Source organism: Cupressus sempervirens, chromosome 1, assembly GCF_028749045.1.
Source record: "Cupressus sempervirens isolate cs-2001-9-10 chromosome 1, ASM2874904v1, whole genome shotgun sequence".
Taxonomy (NCBI): domain Eukaryota; kingdom Viridiplantae; phylum Streptophyta; class Pinopsida; order Cupressales; family Cupressaceae; genus Cupressus; species Cupressus sempervirens.
Genome location: NC_143118.1, coordinates 684,421,331 through 684,433,500, shown reverse-complemented (window position 1 = coordinate 684,433,500; position 12,170 = coordinate 684,421,331).

Here is a 12,170-nt window from a genome sequence, read left to right as displayed (position 1 = left end):
TTGCTCAAGCTGACTATCTTGAACTACAACATCATTCACAACAATAGTTGTCCTACCAAGTGGACATTCAAAAGATCTATGCCCTTCCTTCTGACATTTGAAACAATTACCTTTAAATCCACCTCCACATGTTGTCCTTTTATGATCAGCAGGTTTTGGTTCACCTTCAACACTCGGTTTAGCTTGTGCCAAGCTATCCTGCTTCTCCTTCCCTCTAATATTACCTTGACCTTTCCTTTTCAACTTATCCTTTTCCTTCAGGGCATACTAATAAGCATCCTCAATTGAAGAAATATTTAGCACTACCAAACTCATCCTGAATATTGAATCTCAAACTATTAATGTACCAAGCTACCTTTTCTTTTGACAATTCTCTATGACCAGACCAAATAGTCAACTTATAGAACTCCTCAGTATAATCTTTCATAGACATATCTTTCTATTTTAGATTCTACAACCTCTTAAGAAACTCAAGTTCATAATCAGTAGGAATGAACTTAGCCTTTAACTTAGTCACCATCAATCTCCATCTAGAGATCTTCATTTCACATTCGTCTTCTTTGTCTCTTTGCAATTCTTTCGACCAAAGAGAAACATGTCATTTCAACTTAGTTTGTGCTAACCTCACTATAAGTGGATCCTCAATATCCTCAAGCTCAAAGTAGTCTTCCTATTCACCAATCTAGTCAATCAAGTCTTTAGGTGTCAAAGTACTTGAGAAATTAGAAACCTCCATCTTATGCTTCAACTTCAACTTAGATCTAGGTCTAGCAAACTGACTAGTCCTAGTTCCAATAGGTCTCTCCACATGATCAATTCTATCCTCACCACTAGATCCAACAACTTCAAAGTCTTTAGCAACTTCCTCATAACCACCTTTAGTACCTACATGCCTAGGTACACCACCTAAAACATGTACAATTTCATTGATCATGTCACTCTTCATCAATGCAATCTCAGATCTAAACTCTGCTCTTATCTTCTTTGAGATCATTTCTTCCATAACATCACTAAGATCATCAATTTCCCTAGAGTCTAATCTTCTTGGAGGCATCTTCCAAAATTTTAGCAAACCCTAAGCAACAAATCCACTAATCTAGAAGATCAATCAACCACAAGATCAACCTTCTCTGCAAATCCTAGTGTAAACTACCTTAGCTTCAGCAATTTGTCAACACACTTAGGAATAGACTTTTCTTTGATACCACCTAATGTAGTGCAAGATAGAAGAATCCCCAAAGAAGATGTTAAAAAACCCAACAAATAACCATAGCATAAATACAACAACAAATTAATAATAATGCAAGATCTTATACTAAATCACAACTCTTGATTCATAGATATAACTGATTACATGCAATATGCCCAACTGTAAGGCCTTCCGGGTTAGGGTCAAATACAAACAACAATTACAATACCAGTTCTACAAGATCCAACAAGATCCAACTTACAAACATAATCCCAACTAGTCCTAATCTACTACTAGATAAGAACACCAAGAAGAATCCACACTTTTGCCCTCAGATCCACCAAGCAATCTTCTGGTTCCTAAGCCATAGCCCTAGCTCTTCAAAATTTTCTTCTACACTTCATCCCCTTTTCTAAGCTAGCATGACTAACTACCTCTTTCTATGCTAAAGACTCCAGAAACCACTTTCTTTTACCTAACTAAGCTACAAGTCATCCTAGCTTATTACAAACAAAATTAAATCCCTTACATTTAATATAGGTCAAGCCACAAGTTGGCTACAACACTAAATTAAATACCCATACATTAATTAAATGAAAAAAGTTAGCTCACAAATAAGTTGGCACCAAAAAAAACCAAGACCAAGCCAAGTGTCAACAAAAAAAAGTCCAGCACTAGTAAATCCCCAAGAAATTCCAAGCTCCAAAGACCATGTTGAGCATAATAAAACATGTTGAGTTCCCAAACCATGTCAAGCTACCAGACCATGCCAAACTACTAGACCATGCTAAGCTACAAAACCATGTTGAGTTCCATAGACCATGCCGACCTACTAGACCATGTCGAGCTCCACAACTTAAGCCAAAATTCCTCCAAGCATGTAGGATTGGAAGAAAACCCATGATGCTCCTGCATCACAACATGGATGCAATGCAAAAACATATTGCACATGCAAAAGCATTGATCCATGACAACAATTTCTCTATAGCTGATCACATGATGGAACTATCAATAGAGGTGTAGATAGCTTTGCATAGTTCAAAACTTTTATAAGAGAATTGGGACAAGACAATGTCCATAATTTTGAAGGTACACAATGATTTACTTTCACATTTTGGCATTACCTTGTGGTTATGCATTTTTGGCATTTGTGTCAAAAAGGGAGAGAATATAGTATTATCATACACAAGGGTGAATGTATATGGGATGTATATATACAAGAAGGAAATATATGAAAAGTATGAAAGATTTATATACAAAGCATAAAATATGTTTAGAAAAACAATTTTGAAACATTAAAAAAATAGAGTCAAAGGTTACCAAGTAGTAGCAACAAAGGAAATCAGCCAAAACCAAGTTGCAAACCCAATACATATTGATAGGGCGAGTTTTTGACTTGGATTTTGAGTATTCAATATTTTGGTACGATAAGTTTGTTTTTCACTAATGCCAAAGGGGGAGATTTTTGACATTGAGTTCGAACTATTTGTTTATTAGTGACTTAACACTTACTTGGTTACATTCCTACTAAGCTCTACAGTTGTTATTGAGCATATCATACTGCTAGCAGTGAAAACCAAGTGTTTCAGTTCCTACCAAGCCAATTAGTCTGATTGCAATTCATGTTGAGCTTCATAATGTCTATTGAGTATCTGAGGAAAAGTAGAGTTGCTACAAAGCTTATCAGTATCTATTGAGTTGATAGTGTTAACAAAGTAAACAAAGGTAGTATTGAGTGGGTCATGGAATGTCAAATGATGATTTTAGTATCTACCAAGTTCTTCAATGTTCATCGAGTCACTAAGTGCTAACTAAGTTCCTACTACTCTGAGTGATCAATGTAAACAAACACCAATGTCAATTGAATGCCAGATTGTGCCGAGTTGATAGTTTTTCCATGTATCAGAACATCACCCGAGTGGTCTTTAGAACCTAATTTCTAGCAGTGAGATAACTTAGTGAAGATTATTAAATTTGGTATTGTAGTCAATTCCAAAAGTTAGTTTATTGGATTGGTATATATGTAATACACTTTATCATATCCAATGAATCAAAGTGAATCAAGAAAGAACTAGATGAGTGTGAATTAAGAAGGCTTTAAACAATATAAGGAAAAATAGAGTATTATCTATCATAGTTAGATGATCATTATATTTCAAAAGAATCTCATTTAGCAAACTAAGTTGGAAATCAGAGATCAACCATTGATTCATCCTAATAGGTGCATTAGCCAAATCCTTTAAGAAGGTAGACTAAACAATCTTTTCCAAATCTCCTAATAGAGTGCATACTTCATTGTATGTTATAAATTGTTTCACAATGTGGACCTAACAGTCCTTAATACTTCTAATAGGGAAAATCATTAGAAGTGATCAATTATAAGCTTTAACAGGATACATTTATATTGTAGTAATAAAACTTGTCGGTATCATCCCTACCCTAGTTTTACTTTCTATTTGGAAGGTTTGTAGGTTACCAAATATTGTGTCAAGTGTTATGAATGTTTTATTGCTTTTAGTATTTCATGCATACAATTAGATCAGATTATATGGTAAATGTTTAATTGGTGAATTAAAGTGTAAGTTTTATTCATTCTTGATTCACCCTCCCTCTTAGTCACCTAGTTTATACTATATTTTCAACAATAACATCCTAGATGTTAACCCGAAGAGGGGAAGAGTTAGTAATATATTATGTAAAATGTGTAAAAAGTTAAAGCCAACTAGACAATAATATCATAATTGTAAAGGTGTATAAGAAGTTTGTAGTATGCAAAGTTTTGTGTGGCATGAATGGAATGTGTAATATGAAAATTTTGATGTATGATCAAAGGAAGACGAATTGTGACAAAGTTTTGTGAAGAATGAAAAAGAGGATATTAGATATTAAAGATATCAGTGACAATGTATAAAGGTTTTTTTATCTATCTTTGTAAATTTGAAGAACTACATTATATATTACATGTTTGGGTAATGAGCTCATCTTGTATACATTTTTTATTTGTATATACCAACTCCTAATAGGTTTGAAGAAACTCCTAATAGGGTTGAGGCTTCTAACAAGGCCTAGTCCTCTAAGAAGGACCAAGACACTATATGTATGTAAAAAACTCCTAACAGGGTCAATATCTTTCACAAGATACTTTTGATTAGTGGATCATTTTGTGGGTACCATCCCCACCAAGGTTTTCCCTTGCCTAGAGTTTCACTAGTTAAAAAATATGGTATTACAAGTTTGTCTATTTTATGGTTGTGTTTACTATTTAGCATTATTAATTTTTTTTCTAATGCAATTTATAAAGTTATAAAAGATACCCAGTTTTGGGTTAAATTTTGTGAAATAATAATTCACCCCCCCTCCCCCCATCTTAGTATTTCTTATTGCTAACAATTGGTATCAGAGGTTAGTTACTTAAAAGAGGCTTAATGAATTGAGTAAGATCCCTATTGGTATGGAATAGTTACATAAGAATCTAGAAGAAGCTCTTTAGCATTTTGACATTCTTATTGAAGAAAGAGATGCTTTGAAAGACATATATGAAGATGAAAAAGTCTACATTGGAAACCTCAAAGATAAGATTGATTATCTCAAATCCAAGAAAGAATCAATAGATCCAATCCAAGATAATGATGAAAATTCAAGATTGAAGAAAGAAAATGAGATCTAAAGCATGAACTAAAGATCACTAATCTAAAATTGAGCATAAAGAAAGATGATAGCAAAATTGAGTTAGATTTGAAATCTCAGAATGAAGATCTAAGATCAAATCTTACAAGTGTCACATCGAAGATTGAATCTACTAAGTTCTAGTATGTAGAAATTGAGAAATATAATATCATTATGAAAGGAGAGTTAACTCAAACCAAACAACAACATGAGAAGTTATACTCTAGCAGTGAGAAGCTTGATGAACAATTTGGTATACATAGATCTTCTTATTATAAAACTAGTATTGGATATCTCATTGAAATATTAGCTAAGAAAAATGAAGATAGAAAAGAACCATATCCTAAAATTCACAAGCCTATGCATGATAAGGAAGATCTGAACAAGATTAAGTCAAATCAATTTTTTGATACACCTATAGAGATTGAACATGTTAAGCAACCTAAATAGGTTGATGATCTTAAGCAATCTGAGAAAATTGAATCACCTAAAGAAGTGAGGTATGAATTCAAAGGTAGATGCTATGTATGTAATGAAGTTATTAATATTAAGAGGGATTGCATAGGCAATCCATTTAAACATGTTACTTATTTTTATTGTTATAATTTTCATGGTTTTGGTCATAGAGCACTTAATTGTAGGAAACCTAAATTTGACAATAGTACTAATAGTAGAATGTTTTGAGGTACTAACCTTTTAGGTGAAAGAAGGAGATTTGATGAAGGAACTGACGGAGCAAGGAACAACGTTGTATGTTATAAGTGTAACAACTTTGGACATAAAGCCAGGAATTGCAGAACAACTATTGAATAACCTGAACCTTGATTTGGAAGTAGTGGACCAGAATGTTAGTTATGTAATAACTCTAGTCATATAGTAAGATTTTGGAGAATGAATTTGAGGAGAAATATGAGGAATCCAAACTTTAGAAGGAACATGGACATGAATGTTAGAAGGAATGATAGTAGCATTAATAGTAAGAATGATGAAGTAAAGGAATGTACAAAAGAATTCAAGAAGATATTTTTCAAAGCCAAAGATCCATCTAATTCACATATAGCATTGGAAGAAAATTCAAATGAAGAACCTAAAGAAAAATTGAAGTCAAAGATTATATTTGATTCATCCTACTTGAATTAAGATTGTTTCTATTAAAGATGACAAAGATTAAATTGGAATGTGTGCAATTAGTGCAAGGTAGAAGATGATGTGGTGAAGCCATGGTTATGTCTACAACACATTTGAAGATCACATGTGGTTATATGGATCAAAACAAGTTACTGGTAAAGAATGAGCAACTTTTTATGATTAGCATACTTTCATAATTAATGAAGTTGGTGAATGCAAATGATTAAAGGGTTAGAATCAAGATTTTCAGCATCATTTGAATATGTGATGAGTTAAGGAGAAAATTTAATGTGAATTCAAGGCAATCTAAGTAGTGTTGAAGGAAATTAGTTAAAAATAGTTTTCACATAATTGTGGTATACATTGAACTTTGTAAGATTATCTATGAATTTGTTGTAGACATGGATAGAAGTTTAATTCACAATATTGAAGATGAGGAAAAAATGAAATTTAAGATAAAACCTATTCAACCTTTGGAAGAAAACCCTATGGCAGTAGTTTTCATTTTTCCAAATAGAGTTTTCTACCTAAAAGACATAGGTAGCTATCTTAAGAGAAAATTCGAGGCAAGGACATCAAATGAATTTGAGCATATTTATTTACCAAGACATGGGCCTTAAGACTGGCTATGAACACCTTGAATAGAATGAAATGATTAAGTTTTTTTTTTCAAATGAGTTTGAAAATGAAAATTGGGTAAATATAGTATTGAGCCAAATTCATGAAGGGAAATTCAAGTTAGGAGACAATGTAATAGACATGTCAACTAACTTGATCCATGAATTAACAAGATTATGTAATGAAGGATCAACCCAAATAAATGAGAAGAATGTGAAAAAAATTGTGTTGGAAAATACTAGGTCTGAATACAATGGGAGAGGTATTGTGATAAGAAAAATAAAATAACATGATGTAAGATTTATGAGGAATCATGGCATCTAAGATTCAAGTGATAGGTCTAGAGAAGATGATATGGAAACAAGTTTCATCCATGCAATCTAAATGTTGAGTGTGGAAAGATAAAATGTAAATATGTGTGAAATCATGAGAGTGCAATTGATAGGGAATTTGGAGAGGATCAATAAAGTGAAAATCAAGAAATTCAGATTTAAATCATTGATTGTTTACATGTTTTTCCTTCTGATTAAGAGATTTCCATTTCTATCAGTGATTGAATTGATTAACAATGATAAGTGCACTATTGAAAAGACTTTTGATTTGTATACAAGGAATCCAATTGACAAGATTGATAACAATGCAAATCTTATTATGAAAACTTTCCAAGTAGAGATGAAACAAAGATAAAGAATTCCACTCTTTGTTGTGAAAAATTTCAAGAATGACATATGTTTTATGGTTAACATTGATTTCACTTACATAGAACAAGGTGAACCAAGAATGATCTATTTTGAACCACTTGATTATGAGATCACTAAGGAACAAGGTGAAGGATATGTAAAAGAAATTTTTAAGTTAGCTAGAGATGAAGAATTTGACAAATTTGGGACATATGAAGAAGTGATGCAAAGGACAGATCAAGCTTAGATTGAGAAGTCAGCATATAAGAAGGTTAAGGCTACAATGAGGAAAATCATGGAAGAAGTAAAAATGACCCATGAAGAAGCAACAATTATAACCCAAACCATGTCATGCATGAAGAAAAGTGGTCAACGAGGAATAATGTAAGTGACACTAGGGTAAAAGCATAGATCCGTGTCACCGTTTGTGATACAAAAACCTGTTTTGGTCAAATCTCGTTTCTCTATCAAAACTCAATTTTTAAAAAAAACTAAAAATACCCTTTTATAGATTTCAGATTCAATATCATCACTATATAAATTTTTGAGTGTTTTGATTAGTTATAATATGTTATAATCTAAAAATATTATAAGTCGATATTTCAACATTTCAGAAGATGCTCTCTCAAAAAAAGAAAAAAAATAGTAAATCATATCAAAAAAATTAAAAAAAAAATATTTATCACTAGAGGAGAGAATCCTCTTCATGAATATGTAATTTTTTTTCAAGAAGGTATAGATTTGATAGGGAAGTTTTGACAGGAAGAAAAAACTGTTGGATTCTTACAAGGTCGAACTTGAGTACTTATAACAAAGAAAATATACATCAAAAATAATTATTTCTTTTTTTGTGCACTAGCTATACATGTCATCTATAAAATATTTTCAAATCATAACAAAAAAAGATGATTTGCACATACTTGTTTGACGGGAACTACATCCTATATTTTTTACAGTTAAAAAAGGGACTTCAAAATAAAATAAAATGAATAAATTCTTAGTCAAAAAAAAATACAAATTATAGGCATAAAATTCATACAATTCTACACATTTCATCAGTTTACATCATCTTCATATTTTAAACGCAAATACCATTTTTTTTGTCATTAATGTTGAACTGTCACATTCTGATATCACTTTTCTTTATAAAAGGTGACACAGGTTTGTGCTTTTACCCACCATTAACAGAAGTAGGACCATTAGAAGGAGTAACTATGGTAGAGCCTAAAGCAACAACATCAATAATTCTATATGTAGTCATATCATAAGAACAACCAATGAGCACACCTATTGTTCTGTCAGTAGAATCTAGTGCAGAAGAAGAAGAAGTAAGAACCTTGGAAACAAAGAGAAAATCAGCTAGATTAGTTGAAGTAAAGCAATAGAAAGGAGAAGGACCAAAACACAAAAGAGCTAAGCAAATGGAAACTGGTCTAGGGAAAAAACAAAAGGTCTTGATGACATTTGAAGGAACAAAGATGCGAGATCAAGTAGAATCACTTGAGAAGAAAAAATACACAAAGCCTACCAAGCAAGAAAAAATAGAGTCAACAAGAAAAGGTAGGCAACCATGGAAGCCTAAGATTGAAAACTCACAAGACAATCACAAATGAAGGTAACTTTTCTTAGTTAAATCATTTTTATGACTTATATAGAGACTTTTACAAGTTGCAGTTAAAGAATTCTATAATCAGATATATGATTTTGAACAAAAAGAAATTTGAGGACATTAAGGATCAAATTCAAAAAGATTTGTATGAGATTATAATAAACAAAAGAAGAAGAGTACACGGAGAGGATAAGAAGATTAGAGAAAATATTATCAAAAATTTGTGCATAATAGACAATGAGATCACTTAAAGAGATTACTACACAATATTGAACCTTATTTAAGGAACAAGACAAAGGCTATATTAATTATGGGTAGAAACTATGAGGAGGTGAGAGAAGAAACTCAGGAAGCAATCAAACAAATGATGAAGGACATCAAACCCCCAAACCCTCAAAGAATAGTAGTACTAGTAGTAGTAGAAGTTCCACATGTAATAGTAAGTGTGGATACAATGCAAATTGACAACACTAATGAAAATACATTTAATGTTGCAGAAAATCCCTTTGAACAATTTGGTACACCTACAAATAATTTAGTGAGCTATGAGAGCTTGGATGATGAATAGAGAAAAGAAGAAGAAGAATAAATTTAGAAGAAGAAAAGAAAAAGAAGTTGGAAGAAGAAAGTAAGAAGAATGAAGAGGAAATGCAAAAAATAGAAGAAGAGAAAAAGAAAATACAAAAGGAGAAAAAAAAATTGGAAGAGGAGAAAACTAAGTTAGAAAAAGAGAAGAAAAAAATAGAAGAAAAAATAAAAGAAATAGAAATTAGAAGAAATTAGAAGAGGAGAAGAAGATAAAGGAAGAAGACAAGAAATAGAAAAAGGAGGAAGAAGACAAGAAAAGGAAAGAAGAAGAGAAGAAAAAGAAAGAAGAAGATGAGAAAAAAAAGAAGGGAGAAGAAGAGAAGAAGAAAAAGGAAGGTGTGGAGAGAAAGAGAAAGGAAGAAGAGGAGAAAGGGTATGTGCAGGATCATGGTCAACCAAACTATGCTCATAAGTGGTAATAAAAAATCAGAAAATCAAGGTTATGTCAACTTGACATGCAATTTTCTACTTGTTATTAACTTTATATCAAAATGTTGAGAGAAAAGAATATCTAGAAAATTGAATCTAGTTTCTAAACTACTAGGACTTATCTCAAAAAATAAAAAATTGATTGGTCATTTTTTTTGAATTTTAATGCAATATTACAAAATTTTAGAACAAAAATAAGTAGTAGACGTATGTCTGCCACCTTAATCAAAATCAAATGATAATATTTTTTAATAATATTCTATATATAAGTAGTAGACTCATGGTTGGATGTGAAACATATTTTTGGGTATTTTAATTGTAAATAAATAATAAATAAATAATTTTTGACTTTAGTATTTTTGGAATTAAAAAAATCTCGTGTCTGAACACCTTAACTAATTCAAAACTCTGCAAAATTCAATTTTTCATTTTTATTCCTTATAGTAGAAGAAAAATAGTATGTGATGCGTCTTTTGGATTTAAAAAATGTTGTACCATTTGAAAGTTATAATTGTTTTTCAAGTAGTGTGTCAATCAACATTTTATACATAACTCCATCAAAAAATAAGTAACAATTACTTACTAAACTCATAATTTGACAAACCTTACATTTATGGAAGGATAAAAACATTCTTAAGAAACCCTTTTCATTTCATCAAATTTTGGTGAAAAAAAAGTCATCAGCTAGATGTTTGAAGTAAACATCACATAAAAATAGGCCAAAAGCACATTTTTAGGATGTTTTTAAAGTTGACCATATAGGTTTGGTATCAAAAGATATAGTAGACCTTATAAAGATATTAATTGTTTTCATTTAGTATTAGGTTGGGTGGGAAAATAGTTCGAATAGATTTTGAAATTGTTTGAGATATTTTAGAACTATAGATTTTTCAAATCACAACATTTTGGCACACCATGATCCTGCACATACACGAAAAGGAAGAAAGATGGAGAGAAAAAGAAGAAAGAAGAGGAATAAGAGAAGTAGAAGAAAGGAAAAATTCCCTTGATAAGAGCATTTGAAAACATAATTGATGATGATGACCAACAACATTTGGTTTCATCATTAATTAAGTTATTTGAAAAAAATAAAAAGGTGAAAATCCTAGAGAAAACCTTAGGCGAGGTATCTGAAAAATTGCAAGAAGTTGTATCTATCAAGGTAACAAATATTGAGCCTCAAACAAGAACTGTTGATCTAATAAGTGCATTAGATAAAGAATTCACACAACTATCTGACATGGTAGTAATAAAATCACAATCACAACATGATGCGCAATTGTTTGTCATAGTGTACAACAATATAAAAAATGATTTGTAGTCATTGATGCTTGCATCAAGCATCTGAGGAAATGTCTAGATGAAGGAGAGAAATTGTATGGACAATGCACCTTGTCATACAATTACATGAAGGATATGAATGCTAAGTTTAGTGCAAAAGTGAACAAGTGACAAGTGCATAGATACATGATGATATACTAATAATTGAGCTAAAGAAAGAGAAGGTAGTGAAGAGGATCTCCTTGCTAAGAAAAAAATTGACACTAAAAATTAGTAATGTACATAAACAACTTGAGGACTATCTTGCAATCAAGAAATAATTTGATAAGATTGTATATACAGACCTTAATTTAGTTGATGTGACCTCCTATGGCCTATGTGTGTTTCTCAGCATATTAGAGGTAGTAAAGGACACCCAATAGAAGGAATTTGAGAACTTGAAGAAAAAATTTTCAGATAGCATATCTAGAGTCTCAAATTCAGCATAAAGAGAGGTAATACAATTTTAACACCTTTTTCATTGATGTCAAAGGGGGAGAGAAGGTAAGGAAAATTGTATAGAATTTGTATAGATGTATGTATATGTTTAAAAGGGAGGGAAAGGTAAATAACATTGTATATGCATAAAGGATATACGATAGAGGGAGTAATGAAATAACTTGAACTATAGTCAAAGGGGGAGTAATGTAATGTATTTAGGAGATATAAGGAAAGATAGTTAAATCTAATGATCCACAAATTTTTGAAATTAAAAAAAAAATTCAAGGCCAATTTTGTAAAAGTTTTGAAGGTGTTAGGTTTTGGGACTTAGCCAATTTTTCCACATGTTGTCATTAATGCCAAAGGGGGATACTATTGAAAATTTGGATAAAGTAATCATTTTATGTTTTGATTTATGGAAACATATCTTTAGTATGAAGATGGTAGATCATAAAGATTCAGTTAAGGTAGGTTTACTTGGAAAATGGTCTAATTATCATAT